General features: G+C 41.9%; 1 protein-coding gene across 1 annotated transcript in view; it reads left to right on the top strand.

Moving 5' to 3' along the window:
- The first annotated feature begins 7,825 nt into the window (after positions 1 to 7,825).
- The window catches only part of edar (ectodysplasin A receptor), a 33,308-nt gene continuing 27,192 nt past the window's right edge, over positions 7,826 to 13,941 (top strand). The window contains exon 1 of the mRNA XM_035173764.2: positions 7,826 to 8,022. The gene's annotated coding sequence lies outside the window, so the exon portion shown is untranslated. The remainder of the gene's footprint in view (positions 8,023 to 13,941) is intronic.

Below are 13,941 nucleotides of genomic sequence, written 5' to 3'. Positions count from 1 at the left end.
CACACACACACACACACACACACGCCTCACACAGAGCCCACAGGTTATCATCAGGTATTGTCTCGCCCCCCCCTGCTCCCTCCAAGCAGCCTCCAGAACCAGAGTCAGCTGTGTCGGAGTTATTCCTGCAGACAGAAGCACCAGATCTTTCTCCAGCAGGTGTGTGTCCATGTGTTGTCTCGCCCTGTGACGAGCACCTGACAGGAGCACACGTTCATCTCCTCTTAACTTCATCCAGCTGAAACACATGAGCTGTGGGATGGGGGGGACGGTTTCTGGCGACACCTGGTGGACACTTCTACATTGTTAGTGATATAGATGCTAAACAATGACAACATGAGACAAGATTTTTAATAAAAGAAATACGTATGTGTGATTATATATAGATGTCTTGTAATCAAGTGAAATCATACACAACTAAATATATACATACATACATATTAGCCTGCATACAAAAATACTGTCAGGTATAATGCAATATGTAATAGGAATGATTTAAAGATGTGTGTACATCATGTTGTAATTAAAAAAAAAAAATGAGGCACATTACTGTATCGTGTCCAAGATTAAAAAAAGCATTGTGTCTGAAGTATTCCTCTAGGATAAATATTATCATGTGTGATGGATACAACACAGATGTGATGTGTGTGTGCTGTCAGCCATGACTTGCAAGCTCCCTTCACCTTCCACCTGTTCAGACCTGCTCAGCTCTCACATTCAGGCCCACAGGGATATGGAGTGATTAAGGCACGTGTGTGTGTACAATTGTCCCTGTGTATGTAAGTGTGTGTGTCGGTGTGACACAGTGACGCCTTCCTGGGTGGGTGTGGGTGGGCCCCCGTTATTTACCACCCACGGTGAAAAGCAGAGGGTGGACTGCTGAGGCGTAGAAATAGGGAGGAGGAGGGTGAGGGTGTGATGTGCAACCTCAGCATTGATACTGATACTGTGATGCACTGATATTCTTTTCAAAATAAAAGTCTGGTTTGTTATTTTATTTAATAATGACAGTATTATGCTATTAACACTGAGAGTAGACTAGTCTGTGACTTCACGACACCTCCAGTCATTCAAACTACTTTTGCTGTTGTGGTCCTTTATTGTTTTTTGTTTAAGCTTCTTTATCTTCTTCCAGCACTGTTTCCTGGTGTGGTGGATGTTTTCTTACTGGAGATGGTGGCATACACCTAAGCAAAAACTCTCTAAACATGGCTGGACCTCCTTGTCGGTCTGTCAGTCATGTTCAGAACTGTAAACTCAAAACTGTAAACTGTCAGTTAGCCGCTTCAGTTTTTAAGTGCTGCAAGACCCAACCCCAGAGTTCCTGAACTTTTGAAAAGTACTAGCCCCTGGCTATATACCCTGGTTCCTGCAAAGGTTCTTAGTTCCAGGGGAAAGTTCATGCACATTCTCGATAAGATCCTGAGTGATGGTTCATACAATGACAAGGCAAAAAACAGAGAATGAAAATAATAATACAATTTATTCATATATCACCTTTAAAGGTGCTTTGACAGCAAACCAAAAGACAAATACAAGAAAAATAATAAAATCGGTGAGAAGCAATGTTACAGGGAGGCAACATTTAGGTGGTCGAATACTATGTAACATACAAACTATATAGCAGTAGAGGGACAATCAAATACTTAAATAATTAAGATACAAGGTGATAAGAAAATGATAAAAAGATGATACAAAAAGACAACATCATATGAAAGCAAATGTATAAAAAATGTGTTTTAAGAAGTGATTTAAAAAGAAGTCACTGACTGTGCGAGCCTTATCTCCTCAGGTAGGTCGTTCCAAAGCAGAGGGGCCCTGATGGCAAAAGCACCTTTAGTTTTCAGCCTCGACTTTGGAACACCCGAGAATCTGAGCCTCATAAGGGGTCAAGATTTCTGTGACGTAGCTTGGGGCCAGATCCTGGAGTGCTTTAAAAGTGATCAGTAAAATCCTAAAATCAATTCTAAACAGACAGGGAGCCAATGGAGAGAATAAGGATGGGGGTGATGTCATGTTGTCTGATAAAACCAGTAAGAAGCCTGTAGCTGCTGCGTTTGGAGCCAGTTGGAGACGGGAGAGTTACTTATAGTTTATGCCAGAATGAACAGAATTGAGACCCCTGCAGGTCTTGTTTAGGTCATATATAGTAAACAGTTTACACATATATGACTAGTCCCTTGTGGCTAGAGATGCAGAATAACAGGTTATAATAGGCCCCAAAATCCACAGTCGACACAATTCAAGAGGACCTTGAATTCACTACTGGTCTGGAAGAAAAACTAATTATTACAAAAAATCCAAGTGAAGGTCAAGTGTTTTGTTCTACTACTGTGATAGACTTAGAAGCTCCCTTTGCACTTCATCTACAGAGACCTGCCATTTCTCTGTGCTGTGTTTGAATCCCTGCGGCCGCAGCGTACTGGAATTCAACAGCGTCAAAGGTGTGTGTGAGTGTGTGTAAGTTGTCGTACCCTGACTCTGAGTGGCTCTCTGCAGCGCAGCGGCCCACAAGCACTGGCAACAAGCCCAAACTCACAGCTCCTCTCTCTCTCTCTCTTTATCATACCCACTCATGTCAGGCCCAGTGCGTTTCATCTGCTTAATACAATTCTCCACAGTCAATGATTCAGAATTAGAGGGAAACTACGGGGAGAAGCGAACAAATAAAAAATGATTATTGGACGAAAATCCCCTCAATCCATTTAAGCGGCATAGTCGGGGCTCCCTGTAGGAAACCGGCGTTGTCAATAACAGACAAAAGGTGGATGCTGTTAAATAGCGGAGGAGCCAATTAGAGATGGAAACTAGCCTTTCAGAGATAGAAGGGGGAAAGAGCTCTGTGTTCAAGTGGGTAATGATGAACTCATAAACCATGTAACTGCTATTTTCATACATATAGTCTCTATATAAAAATGAAGAGAGCATCTCCGCAACTACAGGTTTTACATTTACAGTGTGTTTTTGTGGATGTGAGTTACAACCTCGCCAGCTTTCCTCCCATGTTTTTCCTCCTCAGTTAGTTCATCTGTGTGTTTTCAATTTTCTTATCTAATTTTCATTAACTTTTCTATAACTTCTTATGTTTGGAGACGTACCCCCGAGGACTCGTTTTTCCTTATTTTCCCCTCTCCTCAAAATTAGCTCTTTGCTTTTTTTTTCCTCCATAAGAGTAGAGTCAGAGTTTGGTGCTCAGTTTGCTTAAGGCTTGGCAAGGTGCGTTAGATAGGCCTATTACATTTTTCCAGTGGGCATTTAGCGTTTTATGCTCTGTTTTGAAATAAAAGAAAGAAAAGCTTCACCGTCTTTATTAAATGTAATCAAATGTTTTCCTTTGGGTAATCCTTGTTATGAGAAGCTATGAAAATAAATACGAGTGGTGCCAGAGACGTTTTAAGAACTCGGTTGTGTGTGTTGACCTGACATCAACTGCATCTGCATTCATATTCTTTTTTCCTTCTGCGTGAACATGGTTTACCTATAGACTTCTCTGTCAATAATATCAATAATAATTCAGACTATAAAATAGAATAATAATCCCATCATGTCTCAGCGAACACAAGAGTCTCCCACAATCTGCACTGGAGGAAGATCAAAAGATCAAATCGATCAAATCTAATGAATATGTAGTTTGTGTGTGTGTGTGTGTGTGTGTGTGTGTGTGTGTGTGTGTGTGTGCGCGTGTGTGTGTGTCTGTGGATCCTCTTCACGCACCTATACCATACACCTCTCTCTCTCTCTCTCTCTCATCGACCAATGTCCTTCGTTCATGCAAAAGTAGGTTAGCTGACACAGCAGTTACCATGGCAACTGGCTCTTTGCTTCCTTGTTGAAGAGTAGTTAGAGGGTGAGTGTGTGTTCTCACCCTTTTATACACAGTCTACGGTTCTCACAGACCAGACAATGTACACGCGAGCGGATACTAACAGGGGCACTAACAAGGTCAGACAGTTTGAAATAGGTTAATTTGTACAGTGGGAAAAACACACACAGGGGAAAACTGAGCTTTTATTTGGAAAGTTTGATACAGTGTCAGTTCATGGAAAAGGTGTTTACCTGTGATGTAATACATGTGACCTTTTGGGGGTTTTTGGGGGGAAAACATTTGCTGAGTTAGTTCAATAGGAACAAATCTACAGTTATTGATTCTGCACAACAGTGAAGCTGACAGAATCTGCATGGAACAAATACAGTATATTATCATAATTCAGGGAATCATGGAGGAGTTTTTATGCACTGTGGTGTCATGTTATATTTTCAATAGGAGATCATTCAATAATTAGAATGTGACTCAGTAAAGCACATACGTCGGGCAAGGCCCATCAGTCTCCTTATGAAACCACATTTTCATTTACACGATTTACATGGATCTGCACCAAATTGTACACATTGATTATTTGATCAGTCCCTTAAACATGCCTCATTCCTTTCAAGATATATGGATCATTGTCTGAGAAATTAATGAAAATGTTGAAAAAAGCCCTATCTTGCTATGTTTAAAAAAGAAATTCCAAAATCCTGTCTGCCCATACTACATCTTTCCACCAAGTTTTATGGTAATCCAGTCAGTATTTTTGGCGTAATATTGCTTAAAAACAAACATACCAACCAACTGGGTTTAATATCAAACATCGTTGGTTATTTCAGTTTATCTTTCATTCTTTTATTTATTTTTTTCCTCGTCTCCATCCTCGGAAAAGTAGTTAACCACTGGACCACATTTCCAACTTCTCCTCCCAGAGTTCACGTCTCCGCCAGGGGAGAAACATAGAAAGCACTAGGAAGTTTGTTTTTAATGATTTTTGCTGCTGAATTAAGTTCATTATATCAAGCAGCAAATGAAGTCTCCACTGACTGCTGTCTTCTCGGAGTCCCTGCACTTTGATGTGCTGCTCGAGGGGGGAGGTTAGAACCACGATACCCAGTGTGTGACAGCTGCTACACTTTGAATCTTTGAAACTCTGATTTCCTACATTAATTCATGTTGAACTCGAGACTTTATAGAGACTCAAAATATATTTCAATAACGATTAATTTCCTTCACAGAGCAAATCATCATGACTCCAACCCCGATTGGTTTAGGACCGTTTGATAAAAGCACAGCCTCAAAATAAAGTTTAAAATGAAACAGGGAGGTTGTAGATTATAACTGCTTTTCCACATATTTGTCTTTTTTTAGCATTGGAACAGAAGTATGTTTATTTTTTTATTTATTAGGATCCCCATTAACTCGTCTATTTGGTGTCCAACTTAAAAACATATAAAGATTTTACAAATTTGAAACCATACTAGGACGAATCCAAAAAATACATAAAGACAATAATCTTTTTTTGAAATCATACAATAATGTAAATACACCAAAAAAGTATGACTAATGATGATAAATCCGTCCATCCTTTATATGCAATGCTTATAAATAGATAGATTAAGAGAGTTCAACAAGATTATGTCAAACAGTCCAAATCGTGCATTCACACATAACACAGCAAAGAAAACAAAGAATTTACAAAGATAAAAGAGAAATTCCTATGAATATATAAATATTTATATCCAAAAATGTTATAAATATATATATATACTTTTTAAGGACACAGCGCTGATGCCGGTGTCGATGTGCTGTGAACAAAATCAGCTGATTTCTGCAGCAGCATTAATACGTTCCATCCTGCCTCTGCCTGCTGCACCCCCCCTCACCTGAGTCCTGGGGAGGATGTGTTGCTGTTGTGAACTGAGCGGAGAATCTCCCGCTGCGTTGTTCATGTGTGAAAGAGAAACTGTGGAAAAAATACTGACACAATTCTCCAGAGATCCTCCGCAGGACATGTCTCAAGACACGGCTCAAGGAAATCACACCAGAGCTGAATTACAGCGTTTTGCTTTTGGTGACTTCTTTTTGAAGTTTGATTTTAGTTGGTAACCAGGCTGAAAAACCTCTATACAGAACAGTTTGTTTCATACAGTTAGTTTGTGGCCTGTAGGTAAAACCAGCTGACCTGTACTGACTTGACATGTCACATGTCCATAACTGAGGCTGGCTGCAGAGGGCGCTGTTGCTCAGAAAAAAGTTACACAGTGCTGCTTTAAGTGATATTGCTTCATATCAGTTAGCATGAAAAACAAAAGACTTTCATTTATCTTTCACTGTTTGCCATGATAGTCGTTTATGTAAGTGAATCTACATGCTGCGATGTTTCAATACAGCCTATGACAAACACTTAATAGATAATTTATGGAATTAATCCTCTTCTAAAAAATATTTAATGTGATCAATTCCATCATAAAGGTTTTTTTTCATATATCACATGTTTTATTCTCACTACAGATGTATTTTATTGTGTGTCTGTTATTAACATTGTTTTTTTTTTACTGTATCCTAATCTTTGATGCTTAAAGGTTGACATTTTCACTTATCTTTGTAAAATTAAGCTGCATGTATCTCATCTCATTTACTTTATGTCGTATTATCTCAATGTATCATCTCGTTAAATCCCATTTCACCTCATGCAGAGTCACGTGTGGGTTGTTGTTGCACTGTCCGCGTGTGTAAATGCAGGTTTTAAGTTAATATGTATTTTTGTCTGGTCTGTGACAGCGCAGTCATCATTCTCTCAGCAGAACTCATCGCTCTCCTTGTTATCCTCCTCTTATCCCCTCTTTTCATCTAATCTCCCCTCCTCACATCCTCCTTTCTCAGTCAGGAAGCCCCTGGACCGACATCAATAACATTGTGAAAAAAACAGAGGGAGACAGAAAGAGAGAAAGAGAGAGAGGAAAGAAGAAAGAAAAAGGAGAGGAGGATGGAGCAAGAAAGGACCAAACAGATGGACAGAAGGCCGGGGAAAGTGGAAGAAAAAAGTGACCAAGAAAGAGAGTGATGGAGATAAGGACGAGGAGAGAAAGAAGGTGCAGAGAGGAAGACAGAGTAAGTAATTACAGGACTGCCTGTGTTTTTCAAAGCTCCTCTTTTATATCCTGCTTCCTGTGGTTGAGAAGAACAGAAGCAGCGGAAAGAAGGAGGAGGAGGAGGAAGAGGAGGAGGAGTAAAGTCCAGCGTTAGTCCTTCTCAGACAACAGGCACCAGTAGTCCACACACACACACACACACACACACAAACTAATTATTGCGTCTGTTTCAAAAGATTGAAGGTGTGTGTGTCTGTGATAGCACTGGTAGAAGTGGCCTTAGTAATTGTTTTCAGCAGTGGAGGGTAAGTTTGTAAGTACTTTTGAGCAACACAATGCAATTATTTGACACTTGTATTATCTATCTATCTATCTATCTATCTATCTATCTGTCTGTCTGTCTGTCTGTCTGTCTGTCTGTCTGTCTGTCTGTCTGTCTGTCTGTCTGTCTATCTATCTATCTATCTATCCATCCATCCCGAAGCAATATTCGTTCTGTCTGTGCTTAAGTATTGCCTGATATTTATTAATTACTGATACCTATTTCTGACTTATATATATATATATATATATATATATATTGTCCCCATTGTGGGACTAATAAAGGATTTTCTTATCTTAACCATCTATCTATCTTTCCATCCATCCTATGTGAAGTAACGAAATGTAAAGTCTAATATAAGTGGTGATATATCTCCCAGTGGTTGTCATAGGACTTCACTTTCTCGCACAGTCACCGCCTCCTTGCGGCCACTAGATGGCGCTGTTGAGCGGCAGCCTGCAGCCTGCAGCCCGTGCCTGTGCCCTGCAGACAGTGAGTCTACCTGGGACTCACTAATCTGTTTCTGACTCAGGGCGGAGAAAACCTCTCACTCCCCCAATCGAGGAGGAGCCTGCAGACACACACCGACATGCAGCACAGTGGAGGCTGACGCACAACCTGAGCAGCTACAAACACACAGACACTCAGTCCCACTCAGTCCTCTCGGCGATGCTTACCCGACTCCGCACCACAGACTGATCAGCGACCACCGCACAACCGACCACCCTCCAGCTGAGCCCTCAGTGCAGCGGAGAGAGAGAGCGAGCAGAGCAGCGCCCCCCCTCTCTGAGCTCCAGGTGAGTAGACGCAGCTCCCGCTCTCAGGAATGTCAGGACAGATTGCTGCAAGACTCCGGGGAAATTCCTGAGCAACACTTATTATGGCAAACAAACATGTGCTTTACTTTAATTTTATCACAAGTGTGGACTGTGGAGTCTTTCTTTACTCTGGAAAATACATGTTCCTTAAAAGAGAAACAGTCGCTGATGGAAAAAGTTTTTTTAAAGTTTATAACTGTTTAGTGTCAACATGTGACTTTGAGCACATCCTCCCTACTTTTGCATGACATCTTATTCATCTTACTGATTCCAACAGATCAAAAGTCTACTTCTCAGGTTCTATATGCAGATATGTTTGCTGTCAAGTGCATGGGTGCTGGAGCAATACATTTCAAATGGTATTGCACAGACCTCTGTATCTATAGGCTACATTCAAATGCATTTTAAAACAGTTTATGTGCCACATGCATTTCTTTAAATACATTGTGAAGTGTGTGGCAGGTACTTGTATGTGTTGGTGGAAAGGTTTCAGCCAAAGGAGGAAGTCAATTGAGATTGTTTTTAATTTCTCACATCACTAGCTTTGTAGTTTAGGCCTCATTGGCTAAATGACAATGGTGTGATTTAAGTTCTAAAGCACACAGGAACTAAAGCGGTGACTTTCTGGTGCTGTGGTGATTTTGCTGTGTTTGAAACAGTTGCTATTGGCAGTAGAGGGATCAGAATCATTAGTTTATTCATAGTGAGTTAATGAGGAATGCTTTTCATTTGTCATATCTGCTTTTATTGTATGTCTACTGTATGACATTTTATTTTTAGCATTTGGGTGTTGAGGCATGTGTGTGTGTGTGTGTGTGTGTGTGTGTGTGTGTGTGTGTGTGTGTGTGTGTGTGTGTGTGTGTGTGTGTGTGTGTGTGTGTGTGTGTGTGTGTGTGTGTGTGTGTGTGTGTGTGTGTGTTTGTGACCTTGCACACCTTCCTCCCCCTGGTCTGCATAATTGTTTTCTTGGTGCCGCCTGGCTGTCCCGGGCCCCAGGGCCCCTGGGGGAAGTCCTGGCCGCAGACAGGCAGCTCGGCCCCGGCTGGGGGACATGCCGGGTCCTGCCGGGCCTCTGAAGTCTGCTGGCTGGCTTTGAACTGTAGCTGCTGGAGGTGGAAATCAATCCGTCTCTTTTCTTTTTAGTCTCTCTCTATCTTTGCGTCTCTCTTCTCTCTTCTCTCTCTCTCCCCCGGCAGCCCCCCAGAGCAGCCCATCTCTGCCGCCATCACATCTTTCATGTTCACAGGTAGAAAGGCAAAAAAGGAGACATGGAGAAGAAGCAGGGGAGGGACTGTAACTCATCTTCAAAAGAAGTTAATATGGTTCCTGAGGATTAAAGAGATGAAGGCAGAAAGAACTCACAAAGCCAGCGCCTGTAGTCGAGATCATCCAACACCAGACCAGAGAGAATAGATGATTTGTTTACTTACTCGCCTCTCTGTTGCTTTACGCTGCTCGGCATTTGGAATACACACAATAACGCTATTTATTTTGGAGCGATATAAGGAAGGAGAGGGGGGGGATTCATGTGTGGCTCTTGTGAAAGTCGTTGCCGAGATTTATGTTCGGTGTCACAGCTGATTCCAATCCACACAGCATATCCATTTTCCCCCGTGGAGAAATGTATCGAGCTTGTTAGGCTTCGATGTTTCATAATGCTTCACACATCTAAGACGGAGCTCGACTAAATGCGTCATCCGGAGTGCACTTGTGGAAGTGAAGTTATTTCAGCTCATTTGGTCGAGGCTTTCATCCAAAGTGCCCCAACAGAACCAGGACCACGTGGAATGGCTCCAGTAATCCTGTGTATCATGTGTACTGTAGAGAATTGTATTCATTAACCATAGGGATGTAAGAGATTTAGATTCATATGGATTCTCTGTTGATCCAAAAGATGATTTTAAGGAAGCTAAAATATCAGTTTCAACTTTAAACCTACAGGAATATTAGGCTTAGGAGTTTTAAGTTTTAAGTTTGTTAAAAGTTTTAGTCAAATACATTTACCTAGTCCTAAAAGTTGTCACCGTAAAACACAGAAAGGTTGCTCACAAATCACGAAGGGTACTTTATTAAAATGAATTTTAAAGAGACAATTTATTAAATAAATCAAGGCCCAGATAATAGTCATCAAATATGTTAATTAATTTTGCATTTTCTATGAATTTATTGTTAATTATGCTAAAGATAATAAATTGGGATTGCTTGAGAAATGTAAATATTGATAACAATTTTTATTGACCTTTTATCAGATGGATTAGATCCTGACAGTTTTTCTAAAATGAACAAAAATGAATCACATTAACTGAAATCTTTGTTCGGCATCAGTCTGCAGTCGATGCAGCTCAAACCAATGCACATTCCTCTAAAATACCAAAACAAAAGGATTTATCTTCCAATATAACCCAGTTTAGTGTGTTCCTAATCAGTTAGCATCACACTCACAACCATGACAAGGTAGCAGCTGAGGAAGGGGCCAGCAAACTCTTCATCGCTCCCTCTGGGGCTTCCAGGAGGTCCCCGCATGGCCCAAAAATGAGAGGTAGTAGCTGCGTTTCATTATATTTTAATTTAGGTGCAATAATCCCAGCGGAGCGACATGAAAGGCATACACTTTTCTAATCAGACGTTTCACTCTCAGCACTGTTATTTGCCCCCATGCACCGTGTAAGTCATGCTCAACAAAAAACAAAACGAAATCAACTGTTGAAACGTCTCCATTTTGGCCCCCGGGGAGCAAAGTTTAATCTGATTGGGGTTTGTGGTCTAATTTCTGTCTAGTTAAGTGTCCTGCGCGTGTGGGGAACGTCATTGGTTCCTTCAAGTCCGAGTCTGTGGAGGGACCAAAAAAAACTAAAATACTGGGTGAGTTTATATCGTACGCACAAACACAGCAGAGTGTGCCCCCAGATGAAGGACAGACCAGTTTGTGCTGGGAGAGGAATTCTATCCCCAGCTGTGGTGTTTCTGGCGTTTTGATGAGACAGTTGGCAGGTGGGAGGGCGGTGAGGGATCAAGCTATTTGCTGGAGCACCCGTGCAGATGTGCAGAGGACCTGGATGGATGGTGTAATCTGTATTAGCCCCCCCGCGTGTTGCTAAAGGTGACAGGTGAAAAATAGGCTTTACCAGACACAGGCTCGATCGCTCCTGTTGCTTCTTGTGGTTTGCAAATTCCACCCCTCCGAGGAAGCTGTTCTTCAAATCTCAGACAATTGACTTTTTCAGTGGGTTGATGAGGTTTCGTGCTTCCCCCCCCGGCTTCGCGGCCACATCCGTCCATCATGAATTATCCTCCTGCGAGGAGCGTTCAGATTTGTATTGGAGAGAAATCTTCACAGAAGGGAGAAAACACACACTTGCAGTGTATTATTACAATGCTGACAACTGCAAACATGAACAATTTTGATTGAATACCGATTGGTTTTACTCAAAATGGATGTTGACTCTTTGAATAAGGTCATTTATATCCTAGTTATTGCTCAAGACTAATCTGCGAATCACAATAAATAGAGTGGTTCTTACCAGTGATTATATGTTTTTTTTCCTGGAACCATCATTAAAGGTGAACTCTCAAACAAAACCATAATTTTAGTGCAGAGTTCCGCATTGTTCTGCAATTACTTTATTGTAGGTGCTGGTTAGAGGAGATGCAATGAGACATCTCCATGAATTCCAGTCTCGCAGATTAGGCTTCCCACCTACAGCCGCCGCAAAATAAACAGAGACAGACACAGAGACTGGGAGGGAGAGAGAGATGTTCTGCCCAAGCTGAGCTGAAGAAGGGAACAAGGGATCAGGGAGAGGAGACGATGAAAGACAGATCACCGGCAGGCAGGGAGTCAAAGAGCCTACTGACTGACTGGAGCTGGGAAAGGTGTGTGTTTCGGAAGAGTGTGTGCGTGTGTGTGTGAGTGTGAGAGAGAGAGAGAGAGAGAGAGAGAGAGAGAGAGAGAGAGAGAGAGACTTCTTTTCATGTGCCCTAAGAGTTTGTTTTTCCTGCGCTCTGAGTGGGAAGCTGACAGTAAGTCTGTAATTAAAGCAATCAAAAGATGAAGAGAGATGAACACACACACGCACGCACGCACGCACGCACGCACGCACGCACGCACACACACACACACACACACACACTCAGTCCTTGAATGTAACTTGCCATCAAAATCACTGGAGATGTGTTTCACCGCTGCTTAAAAACCTGTAAATTATTTAAGGATTTAAGTCTTTGCATCAAGTCCTCACAAGTTACTTCTTTTTATCAATGGCTTTATACAACACACACACACACTACTTACTTGTGGACTACTTGCAGATGATATTTGAGCCGTGAACTTTCTTTGTGATTCCCCGTTCCGGAAGTATTTGAAGTCGTTTGATTTGTCGGCGGAAATTCGAGTTGCTGCCGAGCGTGTTTTGACACTCTGCTGAGGACACAGTTGGATGGATATTTAAGTTAGGAGACGAGGGTCGGCTGTTGTCTGGAAATCACTTTAATCATGGCTTTATTTTCACATCAAACTGAGACGGTAATCATGTTGGAAATTAGGCGTATTTGTTTCCGGCTCATTTGGCTCCTGATAAATGAGCCTCGGGGGCTAGCGTGTTCAGCGAGCCTGACTTCCTTTAGCGCTGATAAAAACCCACAGAAGTAAAAAGTTTGGGAAGGAGCAGCGTCGGCAGTGCATCGCAGAAACCTGCTGATTCAGACTGATGTGCACGGTGACATCTCTGTCCCTGTCTGTTTTCGAGACGAACCTACGGCCTCGTTCAGGCGGAGGTGAGAGCGGCTGGTCTGATTTGACTGACAGCTGCGCCGCCGCCACCGTTCTGTTTAGTCTCCAGCTGCCTCCAACTCACAGAAAGGAGATGAAAATGCCGGCAGCACATTCCTCCCTCCTACTTCACTTCAGGAAAAAGAAAAGAGGAGACAGGACAAGCCACTTATGATTACTTAAAGGTGGATTGACAGAGGAGTCCTGAACACACACTAAGAATTATTACTGCGAGCCGCAGCACAGTGCTCACGTGAACCGGGCTGCGACTTGATGCTTTCAATGCCGATTGTAAGATAAAAATAAAAGACAAAATTGATTGAGTGCGCTGTTTATCAGAGGTGGTGGAGGTTTCAATGACTCATCCCCTGACCACATCACTCAGTCTTAACTTTCATAATACACCAGCATCTATTTATCTCCTTTATTTAACTTCTGGAGCAAATGTGATAGAAAATGAGGCTACAATTAGATTTAGATGATTATAATTATTAAATGAAAGGAATTCAAAATACAACATTTAAGTTATTGATGTGTTTTCTCTGAAGGCCTAGAAGGCCCTCAGGGTTCCCCACTGCTCTGTATTGACATGTGCAGGCCCAGTGAAGTGGGGACATGTTAAATATATACACTGAGCTTCGGTTGACAGGAAAACAAATGGAAACGATTGACGTTGTGCAACAGTTGGATAGATTTTTTTTTTTTTTTTTAAAGAACCCCCTTTTGTTTAATGTGAAGCGATGCTAATGTTAAACATCTCGTCCTCTGTCAGGGGATCAAAGATGCTGCAAAACGCCAGGGTCTGAGGTGTTGTGAGCACATGTATGCACGCACACACACACACACACACACACACACACATGCACACACACGCACACGCACACAAACACAGACAGACAGACAGACTGGATAACATGTGTTTGACATCTTGCTCGGATTTGGCAGGTTGAGCCCTGCTTTGTAAAGAGATAAAATAATTGGCCTTTTTTCATTAATAAACTTAGGATGTTTGGAACTTTGTCCTGGAAGCAGAGGGATCATGTGTGAGAGAGAGTTTTTGCTGAGGCTGGGCTGATGGCTTCGCTGGACTAAGTATGGGGCAGAAATAATCTGTTTATTAGGAGTAGGAC

Source organism: Hippoglossus stenolepis, chromosome 13, assembly GCF_022539355.2.
Source record: "Hippoglossus stenolepis isolate QCI-W04-F060 chromosome 13, HSTE1.2, whole genome shotgun sequence".
NCBI classification, from domain to species: Eukaryota; Metazoa; Chordata; class Actinopteri; order Pleuronectiformes; family Pleuronectidae; genus Hippoglossus; species Hippoglossus stenolepis.
Note: the sequence above shows the minus strand (reverse complement) of the source record. Positions and strands in the feature narration are given on the sequence as shown.